We start from the raw sequence: 13,662 nt of genomic DNA on the forward strand, positions 1-13,662 counted from the left end.
TACCGAATTCACCGATATTTTATATATGGTATCTATGATTATATATATAACTATATAAATATATAACTGCATAAAATAAATGTTAAATTAAATCATTATATTTCATTTAGAACAACCGGCAGAGCCACGCTATTGCCTAAATGAAATATATGATTTAATAAGTTAGTTGCGGGAAAGTAAAAGTTAGATGCGGAAAGTAAAAGTTAGTTGCGATAAAGTAAATGTTAGATGCGGAAAGTAAAAGTTAGTTGCGATAAAGTAAATGTTAGATTGTTAGATATCATAATATTTCATTTAGAACAACCGGCAGAGCCACGCTATTGTCTAAATGAAATATATGATATAATTATATAAATATATATATGTATGTATGTATAATATAACAATAATAATTGATGAAATATTTATTGTATCAAAATTAAACAACAAATCAAGATAACCACTTCAATGATATCAAGCATTTGATGTAAATTGATAACAACAAATAATTCATTTTTATACCAACAATAAAAAGAAATTAGCAAAATGAAAAGAAATAAAGAGAGAATATACAAAATATAAACAATCTTACTTCGCCAAGAATTCATCCTCTTTACCTTGACATAATAGATTTAGCTTTCTATGAACTTACTTTTGATCAACACAAAAAACATCACTCATAATTTGGAAAATGAAAAATATATTGGAACTTAGAATTTTTATACTCACTCACAGTATATTTTACAATGAGATATAATGATTCTCAAGCTAGCACAAGGCCTCTATTTATAGGCCAAATGAGAGAAAGGGTCAAAAATTTTATTAATGCCATGTAGTTGTAATAGTAGTCTTTGTCTCCTCCAACTTCAATTCCATGTCCCTTCTTTCAATGCTTTGTTCCACGACTTTAATCGTCGAATTTGACTCTGCTCAAAACAGCAACATGTGGGGAATTGTCTGTAAATGAATTTGGCCACTTGGTTCACCTCATTTGGTTAAATAATGAAATTGTTATGATTTTTTTACTATATGCTGGTCATGGTTAAAGTAAATTTGTCATCCTTTTGATATTTTCAAATTTTGATCATCTTAACCAACTTTTTAGGCAATCATGTCTTCGGCAAAGTTGTAGATAATTTCTCAAGAATTTTAAACATGTTTGAATCACCTCCATTTGAGATTTCTAGTTTGAGTTATCATTATTTTACTAACACGTTGAAAACCTGAAAGTAAAACATATTTGGTAAGACATTTAAATATAAACACACAATAGTAAAATAACATAATTTTATAATTTAATGAAACTTAAATTATTAAATATAGGTTTTAACATATAATAAATTATTAATTTTAAGTTTCATCACACCCCCCACACTATCTTATTACTAGTCCCTTGGTAATAAAATTTATCGGAAAATCACAACCTATATTCTTTATTCCTTTTATATATTCAAATATACAAACATATTCATTTTAAAAACAAACTCATATACCGATTTATATATATATATATATATATATATATTTCTTTATTTAATATAATAATATATAATTATATGTGCTTTTATTATTATTTTTACATAATATATAAAGTAACAATATATATATATATATATTTTAATTTCTAAATTTTTTTATGATAATATAGTCAAAAAGATAATTCACACCACCCACCATAACATGTATAATATCGAGAATTTTTTTTAAAAGCCTCAACTCCATATTCTTTCAGGTCAAAATATTTAATGGATAGCTGATTTACACTCATGGAGTTGGAATGAATATTAACTCTCATTGAAAAAGGCTAATTAGTAAATCAGACAATTAAATAAACTAATATTGAAAACAGAATAGGAAAATTTACGAAGAATAAAATCCCATTTTTTTTCTTTTTTTTCTTTTTCTTTTTTTTATTAACGTGACTGCAAATTTTTACAATGACATAATTTTTTTTTTTTCAAACATTCTACCATAAATGTCTACATATATAAACATTTATATAACGGATACATTCGACTACCTTTGAAACTATTCCAACACAAACAAATTTTTTTTTTTTAGAACATATTGATTGATGGATTTTTTTTAGATCACATTTATAGTACATCAATCAAATCTAAAAAAAACAATTACAATGAACAAAGAACTTTGCAGTCCGTTATTTATCTTCTATTTTTTTTATAATTAATATTTTTTTATAGGGGAGTTATATTCTTTTAATTAACCATTTTTTAATAATCAATAAAAGTTTATTAATTGTTTTCTCATTTCTCACCACTTACTCACAAAAGATGTGTGAGTATATGTAATATCCCGACATTTTATCATGTTATTTTTGATAGTGTAATTTATGATTTATTATGATAAGGTGTGGTAATGGATATTTTATATGGTTTTGGTGGTTGAGTTTATGTGGAATGGTCATTGATTATGTTTATGTTCATTGGAATGGTTAATATATGGTCATTGTTTATGGTTATTGTTTTTGTTTTATGTTCATAGTTGTTGATGGTTATGGAGGGAAATGAGTTCATTGATGGTTGTTGGATGGTTTGAGTTTGTGTTGGTATTGGATTTGGTGGAGGTTTTCGAGTGGATGCTTTGATGACTATAGTTTTTAGAAGATTGGAGTGCAGAAATTCTATGAAAAATATGGCAGTAGTTGTGGTTTTTAGCATAATGTTTTGTATATTGATCCAATTGATGTGAGGCCAATTCCATTAGAAAGATAAGGTATAAGGCTATAACTTTTATGTTTTAAGTTTTGTTCAAATCATTAGGAAAGACGAGCCAAAAGTGGCCCGAAGTGTGTCGTGTGTTTCGTTGTTTCTGCACTGACACATGTTGGGAGAATGAGCATAAATTTTTACTCAGACCTTTAAATGACATGAGGCTAATTGGAGATGCAAGAAAACACATAGGGCTACAACTTTCATGTTGACCACTTGTGCAAATTCGGAATCTAAAAATGAGTTTTTTCGCAGAATGTGGCGCACATATGCGCCAGAACTAGCGCATATGCGCCGAGTGGGCAGAACGGGCCACGAATATGCTCCCAGAATGTCGCGCTTATGCGCCCAGCAGCCTGTATAAAAAAAATAAAACACGTTTTTTATGGATTGGAAGACTTATATACCCATTTCTAGATACTTCTCCACACTTCTCTCCTTTTCCCTTCCTCTCCATCGGTTCTAAGCTTCTCTCCCTCAAAGATTTTCTCTCCTTCAATTCTTTACTCCAAGTTCAAGGATTATAGTGATTTCTTAGTTGCTCCTTCCTAAGATTTCAAGCTACAAGGTAAGGGCTCTATTATTTTGGAGTTTAGAAGAGTTGGTATTATTGAAGGGTTAAGTTAGGTTTATTGATACATTGGATTATTGATGATGATTGTTGGTTATATTGTGTAATTTGGTTGTAGGATTTCCTTCAAGATCATCATAGCCATCATTTACTTGTTGGGTAGTAAGTAAAAGCTTCCTTTCAAATGCTCACATGATATTTATATGTATGCAAGCCATGTTTATTGTTAACTAGCTCCTTCCATTGGCATATACTTGATATATATATTGTTATGTATTCATTGTTCAAAGCTTATCATGGAATTCATTAACAAAGGAGCTAGTACTTAATTGTTCCTACCAAGTGTTTGTGAAAATGCCTCAATGAACTTTCCTACAATTAAAGCCAAGGAATGATAGTAATTCATGCATGTCATTGGCCAATCACATGATTATGAATATCTCTCACAGTTTTGATATATTTATATATCAAAGACATACTGTCCACAGGTCACAGGTCACAGGTCACAGAACTATCATTTTCTTTCCTTTAATTTATGCCATGAAATACCATCTATATTTCTTTGTTATCTATTGTTCATTGAAGATGGTATTATTTATTGTTTATTGCCATTGATCCATTGTTCATTGCCACTGATTCATTGTCCATTGCCATTGCTATAGCCATGTTCCAAGCCGAGCCAATGTATATGTATTTGTTATGTACAGCTTTCTGCTTACTGAGTTTTATCTCATTCCACTTTATATCATGTGATGCATGTGATAAAAAAGATTGATGCGAATTGTCCGGGACAGGAGAAGTCATATAATGGGCAATGGGAAAGATTTTGCTTGTTCATGTCACTTTTATTTTGATTATGGTGAACATGAGAAGTTTCATTAATCATGTATTTTGCTAAATGAATTATGGGGTGAGTGATGTTGACTTTTGGTTTTCTTTTGGATGATACAAAAGTTAATGTTTACGTAAACTAAATTTGAAAATGTTATGACTTTAAATGGGATATTGTTCTTTCCCTTTCAATTGTTAATGCTTCCGCGTATGTTTTTCCTTTTAAATTTAAATGTCATGAGAGGGGGTTGTTTCAATTGGTATCAGAGCGAAATTTCTTCGAACCATATATGACTTCTTCTACCTAGGACAATCCGGTATGTTTTCGATCCTGCATCTATTGATTTTAACATTGAGTATTGATTCCATTTCATTACCATTGATGTATTCGTTCTCCATATCTATTGTTAAAGTGAGCATATGTGTAGGATATACCTCCCAAAAGAAAGAATATTGAAGGGGAAGATAGGACCTCTACGACCGATAAGACTGTGAAGGTTGTAAATGAAATCAGGAGGGTTCATACGCCTGAAACGATCGTAAGCACCATCTTCATAACTTTCCATTGTGCCTTGAAGATGGTGCTTACGATCGTTTCAGGCGTATGAACCCTCCTGATTTTATTGGTGGTCCTGATCCACTAGTGGCTCTTGAATGAGTAAAGTCATTGGAGGCCATCTTCGATTACTTGAAGTTCACTGATCAAGAAAAGGTTAGTTGTGATGTGTTTATGTTGGTCAAAGCTGCTCGTATTTGGTGGGAAGCCACCAAAGTTACTGTCAATGTTCGTGAACTGAAGTGGAACGAGTTTAAGGAGTTATTTTACGCCAAATACTTTTCACGTGAAGTAAAAGCCAAGAAGGTGAAGGAATTTATGGAATTGAAGCAGGATGCTTTGTCTGTTACTGAATATACGTTGAAGTTTGAGGAAGGATGTGTTTTTGTTCCTTTTATTGCTGAGAAAGATAAAGATAAAGGAGAACACTTCCTTCGTGGGTTGAAGCCAGAAATTCGAAGGGATGTGCATATGTCCAAGGTAGTCACGTATCAAGATATCGTTGAGCGAGCTTTGCTTGCGAAACATGATGATCAAGAAATTGAGAAATAGAGGCAATTAAGAAGGCAAGCTTTCCAGGCTAGAGGACAAGGTGCAAATGCAAATGTTCGTGGTGGCCACAAAGGTAAGGGTAAGATGGAGCAGCGCTCTAAACCTCCTGTGCCTTCTTCTGATACTGAACGACTGGTATGTCCTAAGTGTGAAAAGCCACACAAGGGTGAGTGTTTAGTGGGTAGTGGACGATGTTTTAGATGCAAGGAGATGGGGCACACGACACTGAAATGTCCTCTCTCCTCAGGCAAAGGAAAAGTCCAAGGCAGAATTTTTGCTATGACGAAGGAAAGTGTTAATCCTGGTTCTTCTGTGATATCAGGTAATATTTTAATCTTCGGCAAGGAAGCACTTACATTGATTGACACTGGTGCAACCCATTCTTTTATGTCTGAAGTGTTTATGCATTCTATATATGTGGAACCTACTGTTATGCCATTGCACTTTAATATTGTGTTGCCCTCTGGGATGAAATTTGTCCCACTAGTATTATTAAGGCATGTCCTGTACAAATGGGTACTAGATTAGTGTTTGCTGATCTTATTGTTATTCCGATGGTTGCATTCGATGTTATATTGGGTATAGATTGGTTATCTGCTTATCATGCGGTGATTGATTGTGTGGGAAAGACGGTGAAATTTTTGGCCGATGACCATGATAGTGATGTTTTTGTTGGTTTAGGCTCTTCGATGGATATTCCTATTATTTCTTGCCTTCAAGCTAATAAATTGTTGCTCAAAGGTTGTGTGGGTTTTCTAGCTTCAGTGGTGGATGTGAGAAAGGAAATTATCTTGCAATTACAGGATATTGATGTGGTTCGGGATTATCCTGACATGTTTGCTGATGATGTGCTTGGATTACCACCTGATCGAGAGGTGGAGTTTGTTATTGATTTAATTCCAGGTACAGCTCCAATCTCTAAGGCTCCATACAGAATGGCTCCTACTGAAATGAAAGAATTGAAGACTCAATTGCAGGAGCTATTAGATAAAGGTTTTATCCGACCTAGTTCCTCACCGTGGGGAGCTCCAGTTTTGTTCGTAAAGAAGAAGGATGGATCATTGCGATTATGTATTGACTACAGAGAACTCAAAAAGGTAACAGTGAAGAATAAATATCCTTTGCCACGTATTGATGATCTCTTTGATCAATTGCAAGGAGCAGCAATATTTTCGAAGATCGACCTTCGGTCCGGTTACCATCAACTGAAGGTGAAAAAGGAGGACATACCCAAGACTGCATTTAGGACGAGGTATGGCCATTATGAATTTTTGGTGATGTCGTTTGGGCTAACCAATGCCCCTTCAGTTTTTATGGATTTGATGAATCGTGTCTTTAAGCCATATTTGGATACTTTTGTCATTGTTTTTATTGATGACATCTTGATCTACTCAAAGACACGAGAACTCCATCGTGAGCATTTGAGGATTGTGTTGCAGCTGTTGAGGGATAAGCAATTGTATGCCAAGTTAAAGAAATGTGAGTTCTGGTTGGAGCAAGTGGCATTTGTGGGCCATATTGTTTCGAAAGAAGGAATATCTGTTGATCCATCCAAGATTGAGTCCATCAAGCAATGGTCCATTCCAAAGACAGTTTCAGAGGTAAGGAGTTTTCTTGGTTTGGCAGGGTATTACCCACGGTTCATAGCCAAATTTTCAAAGATATCTTTGCCATTGACAAGTTTGACACGGAAGGCTACCAAGTTTGAATGGACCATAGAGTGCTAAAGAGCATTCCAAACATTGAAAGATAAGTTGACTTCTGCTCCTGTTTTAGTACTTCCTTGTGGTACTGAAGATTTTGTTGTATATACAGATGCTTCAAAGCAGGGGTTAGGTGCCGTGTTGATGCAGCGTGGGAAAGTGATAGCATATGCTTCTCGTCAGTTGAAGGAATACGAGAAGAACTATCCCACTCATGACTTGGAGTTGGCGGCTGTGGTTTTTGCTTTAAAGATTTGGCGGCATTATCTATATGGTGAAAAATGTGAAATATTTACAGATCACAAAAGTTTGAGTTATTTGTTTTCGCAGAAGGATTTGAATATGCGGCAGCGGAGATGGTTAGAACTGGTGAAAGACTATGATTGCACCATTAGCTATCATCCTGGAAAAGCTAATGTGGTTGCGGATGCTTTGAGTCGCAAATCGAGTTCTTTATTGGGTTCCATGATTTCTAAACCTTTGCTGCTTGATTTGCAAAGAAATGAGATCAATTTGGTATCTTCAGGTACAGTTGCTCGATTGTCTGCTCTAGTTCTTCACTCAACTTTATTTGATCGAATTTTGAAGGAACAACAGCTGGATGCTCAGTTATTAGAGTTGAAGAGGAAAAGTGATTTGACAGGAGTTTCTGAGTTTGGGTCGAATCGTGATGGGTTACTGACCTTTCGAGGTAGAATATGTGTTCCTATGGGTGATGACATTAGAAAAGAGGTACTTCTTGAAGCTCATACCGCGCCATATTCTGTACATCCTGGTAGTACCAAGATGTACCAAGATCTTCGACGTCTTTACTGGTGGCCAGGTATGAAGAAAGATATCATGTTATTTGTTTCTGAATGTCTAACCTGTCAGCAGGTTAAGATCGAACACCAAAGACCGGCGGGATTGTTGCATTCTTTGCCTATACCGCAATGGAAGTGGGAGCACATAACTATGGATTTTGTGGTTGGTTTGCCAAGGACGCAGAAGGATTTCAATTCTATTTGGGTGATCGTGGATCGATTGACCAAGTCATCACATTTTCTTCCTGTCAAGACGACGTATTCTATGAATCAATATGCTGAGGCGTATATTCAAGAGATTGTGAGACTTCATGGGATACCGGTGACGATAGTTTCAGATCGTGATCCAAGGTTTACATCCGAGTTTTGGAAGAGTTTGCATCGAGCTTTGGGAACGAAATTGGCTTTTAGCACCGCGTATCATCCTCAAAGTGACGGTCAATCAGAAAGGGTTATCCAAATTCTGGAGGATATGTTAAGGGCTTGTACGATTGATTTCCCGGGAAGTTGGGATTCTAAGTTACCTTTGGTAGAGTTCACGTATAATAACAGTTTCCAGTCTTCAATCGGCATGGCACCTTATGAAGCTTTATATGGAAGAAAGTGCCGATCTCCTTTGTATTGGGAAGAGGTAGGTGAAAGGAAGATGTTGGGCCCGGAGTTGGTTCAACAAACAGCAGATGTTGTGGCAGTGATCCAAGAAAGAATGAGGACCGCTCAGTCTCGACAGAAGAGTTATGCCGATGTTCGACGACGACCTTTAGCATTCGAGGTTGGTGATCATGTATTTATTAAGATAGCTCCTCTCAAGGGAGTTATGCGATTTGGCAAGAAAGGTAAGTTAAGTCCTCGATATATTGGGCCATTTGAGATTCTTGATAAGATTGGAGACCGAGCCTATCGTCTTGCATTGCCACCTAACTTGGATCGAGTTCATAATGTCTTCCATGTTTCCATGCTACGTAAGTACCTTTCTAATCCATCTCATGTTCTTCAGTACAAGTCATTGGATCTTTTACCTAACCTAAGCTACGAGGAAATGCCGGTTCAAATTCTTGATCGCAAAATTAAAGTGTTGAGAAACAAAGAAATTGGCCTTGTCAAAGTTCTTTGGAGGAATCAAGTGATTGAAGAGGCTACGTGGGAACCGGAAGAGGAGATGAAACATCGTTATCCGAATTTATTCGACGGTAAGCAAATTTCGGGGACGAAATTTTTATAAGGAGGGGAGATTGTAATATCCCGACATTTTATCATGTTATTGTTGATGGTGTAATTTATGATTTATTATGGTAAGGTGTATTAATGGATATTTTATATGGTTTTGGTGGTTGAGTTTATGTGGAATGGTCATTGATTATGTTTATGTTTATTGGAATGGTTAATATATGGTCATTGTTTATGGTTATTGTTTTGGTATTATGTTCATAGTTGTTGATGGTTATGGAGGGAAATGAGTTCATTGATGGTTGTTGGATGGTTTGAGTTTGTGTTTGTATTGGATTTGGTGGAGGTTTTGGAGTGGATGCTTTGATTACTATAGTTTTTAGAAGATTGGAGTGCAGAAATTGTATGAAAAATATGGCAGTAGTTGTGGTTTTTAGCATAATGTTTCGTATATTGATCCAATTGATGTGAGGCGAATTCCATTAGAAAGATAAGGTATAAGGCTATAAATTTTATGTTTTGAGTTTTGTTCAAATCATTAGGAAAGACGAGCCAAAAGTGGCCCGAAGTGTGTCGTGTGTTTCGTTGTTCCTGCACTGACACATGTTGGGAGAATGAGCATAACTTTTTACTCAGACCTTCAAATGACATGAGGCTAATTGGAGACGTAAGAAAACACATAGGGCTACAACTTTCATGTTGATCACTTTTGCAAATTCGGAAGCTAAAAATGAGTTTTTCGGCAGAATGTGGCGCGCATATGCGCCAGAACTCGCGCATATGCGCAGGGTGGGCAGAACGGGCCACGCATATGTGCCCAGAATGTCGCGCATATGCGCCCAGCAGCCTGTATAAAAAAAATTAAACACGTTTGTTATGGATTGGAAGACTTATATACCCATTTCTAGATACTACTCCACACTTCTCTCATTTTCCCTTCCTCTCCATCGGTTCTAAGCTTCTCTCCCTCAAAGATTTTCTATCCTTCAATTCTTTACTCCAAGTTCAAGGATTATAGTTATTTCTTAGTTGCTCCTTCCTAAGATTTCAAGCTACAAGGTAAGGGTTCTATTATTTTGGAGTTTAGAAGAGTTGGTATTATTGAAGGGTTAAGTTAGGTTTATTGATTCATTGGATTATTGATGATGATTGTTGGTTATATTGTGTAATTTGGTTGTAGGATTTCCTTCAAGATCATCATATCCATCATTTACTTGTTGGGTAGTAAGTAGAAGCTTCCTTTCAAATGCTCACATGATATTTATATGTATGCAAGCCATGTTTATTGTTAACTAGCTCCTTCCATTGGCATATACTTGATATATATATTGTTATGTATTCATTGTTCAAAGCTTATCATGGAATTCATTGACAAAGGAGCTAGTACTTAATTGTTCCTACCAAGTGTTTGTGAAAATGCCTCAATGAACTTTCCTACAATTAAAGCCAAGGAATGATAGTAATTCATGCATGTCATTGGCCAATCATATGATTATAAGTATCTCTCACAGTTTTGATATATTTATATATCAAAGAGATACTGTCCACAAGTCACAGGTCACAGGTCACAGAACTATCATTTTCTTTCCTTTAATTTATGCCATGAAATACCATCTATATTTCTTTGTTATCTATTGCTCATTGAAGATGGTATTATTTATTGGTTATTGCCATTGATTCATTGTTCATTGCCACTGATTCATTGTCCATTGCCATTGTTATAGCCATGTTCCAAGCCGAGCCAATGTATATGTATTAGTTATGTACAGCTTTCTGCGTACTGAGTTTTATCTCATTCCACTTAATATCATATGATGCAGGTGATAAAAAGGATTGATGCGGATTGTCCGAGACAGGAGAAGTCATATAATGGGCAATGGGAAAGATTTTGTTTGTTCATGTCACTTTTATTTTGATTATGGTGAACATTAGAAGTTTCATTAATCATGTATTTTGCTAAATGAATTATGGGGTGAGTGATGTTGACTTTTGGTTTTCTTTTGGATGATACAAAAGTTAATGTTTACGTAAACTAAATTTGAAAATGTTATGACTTTAAATGGGATATTGTTCTTTCCCTTTCAATTGTTAATGCTTCCGCGTATGTTTTTCCTTTTAAATTTAAATGTCATGAGAGGGGGTTGTTTCAGTATACATTATACTTTAACAAAAAGAATTCTTTCAATTACTGACACCTTACTCGTCATTGAACTAAAAATTTTTATTATTATTATTATTATTATTATAAAAAATTTGAATATTTTTTTTAATATAAAAACAAACTAAGAGGAGAAGAAGAAGAGATTTTTCATACCTTAAAGAGAAAAAAAATTAAAAACATATTGTTGAATCACAAGTTCAGCATCACATGAATTTTCTTGTCTTACTCTTGGATGTTGGCCAATTAAGTTGAGATAAGAATGGATCTGGTTCATGACTAAATCCTTGCAGTAAATAAATAAGTTCACCTTCAATTGTAGCAGAAACTAACATCCTTCGNCACTTCACTTCCACCTGCATGCGTAGCTTTTGCAACTTTTCCCATGAGACCAACTTCACCACCACCATATACAAAATGAATCTTTTTTTAGCAAGTGTTATTCCAAACTTTTCTGCTACAGCTTAATAAATTGAATCTTTTCCTGCACTAGATCCACAAAATACACAAATATTTTTGATTTTACTTACCGTGGACGTCAACATGTTGAGAAATATGTTTTCTGCAATTGTTAAATCACAGCATATGAATTTATAAGCGTAACATGTCAAAAGTCAATATTTGAACAGGAAATTATTATTATTAAAAGAAAATAAAAATGAAATAAATTAAAACACATATATACAGCGTAGTTGTGATTGTGGCTCACATCTTCCTCTGATTTTACGTTCAGTAACGGCTTCAACGCCTTCTATGAGTCGAGGATATGCTTCCCATCCAATTTTCTTATAAATTGGTAAACAGGGTTTTTTAACGTCAGATTCCTGAGACGAAATTGTATATTTATATTTACTTATCTAAAAAGATATGCGTTACTACAGTAAGATCTTTATAAGGCTGATTCCACCGTCCATATTGATATTCCTCATGTTGAAATTGCCACCATATTTTGAGAAGTTCATTTTGCACGTACCCACTAGAATGCGTATCAAGAACCTCTAGAAAATTATCCAAAGGCTCTTTACTCAGACCATTCTTAATGAATAAAATTTTATATTTTCTATTCATTGATGTCATTCCAACATTCACTACAAGAAAAACGCCCAATAACAACACATATACAACAACGGTTTTTGTGAAAAACCGTTGTCGTATAGTCTTTAACAACGGTTTTAGTGCAAACCGTTGTCGTAGGTAAGTTTTGACAACGGTTGTACAAAACCGTTGTCTTTTAGGGGGTAAAAGACAACGGTTTTCATAAAACCGTTGTCTTTTAGGAGGTCAACGACAACGGGTTTGAGAAAACCGTTGTCTTTTAGCGTTTTTTTAAGGCAAAAGACAACGGTTTTATGAACCGTTGTCTTTTGCCGTGTTTTTTTTTATCAATTGACAACGGTTTTCATAAACCGTTGTCGATTGGCGTATATTTCGGGCAAACGAATTTAGCGACGGTTTTGATTTAACCGTCGCTAATTTAGCGACAGTTATAATAAGACCGTCGCATGTTAACGTTTAGCGACGGTTTCTTTTACACCGTCGCTAATGTAGCGACGGTTTTATCATCTCCGTCGCTACATGTAGCGACTGATTTATACAAAACCGTCGCTAATTTTAAATTAGCGACCGTTTAGAGAAAACTGTCGCCAAAATGACCGACAGTTTTCAAATTTGCGACAGTTAAATGAAATAACCGTCGCGAATGGCGACGGTTTAGACAAACACCGTCGCCAATTCTCTATAAATAGCCACATTCTCGGTCCATTTTCCCAACATCACTTTACAACACTTAAAATTTTTCTCTTACACGATTTTAGTTTCGATTTTGGGTAAATTTTTTCACTTTAAATTTTAAATTTTTCTGTGTTAGTTAAAATCATGAATATTGTTAGCATAGTCAGATGAATATTGTTAGCATAGTCAAATTATAAGCATTTTTTTTAGATTTATTAAAAGTAATTTTTTTTATTTTAATGAAATTAATAGCGACGGACTTCATTAAGAAACTGTCGCTAAAATTCGCGACGGACTTTATGGTAATCCGTCGCTAATTTTAGCGACCGTTTGTAAACTGTCGCTAATTGGCGACAGTTTGTTTAAAGTCCGTTGCTAATATTAGCGACGGATAACAAAAAACCGTCGCTAATGCATTAGCGACGGTGTATGAAAACCGTCGCTTATTGAGCTACAACAACGGATAAAAACCGTTGTCGTTGAACGGACTTTCTACAACACCCTCAGTTACAACAGTTTTTAAAGGCCTACGACAACGGATAAAATCCGTTGTCGATTAGCGTTTTTCTTGTAGTGATTTTTGCAATTCCCTTTACAAGTCCACCTTGCACATTTATGACATCCACCTCTACGTTTAGCTCTTCGCTTTTTAGCATATGTGCTTTTACCAAATCCTGGCACATGTCTTATTATTATTTCACTTGCTTCCCCAACCAATCGGACTTTTGCTTCAATTATCAACCGGATATCATTCGGTATGCCATATGACATCATCAACCTTAGTCGCTCACATCTAGCTTTATAAATTTTTTTCAACGTATTATCAGGTAAACAAGCAAAATATTTACGAAGATTCACAGTACAAGCATCCATATTATTATT

Source organism: Primulina huaijiensis, chromosome 1, assembly GCF_012295235.1.
Source record: "Primulina huaijiensis isolate GDHJ02 chromosome 1, ASM1229523v2, whole genome shotgun sequence".
Lineage (NCBI taxonomy): Eukaryota > Viridiplantae > Streptophyta > Magnoliopsida > Lamiales > Gesneriaceae > Primulina > Primulina huaijiensis.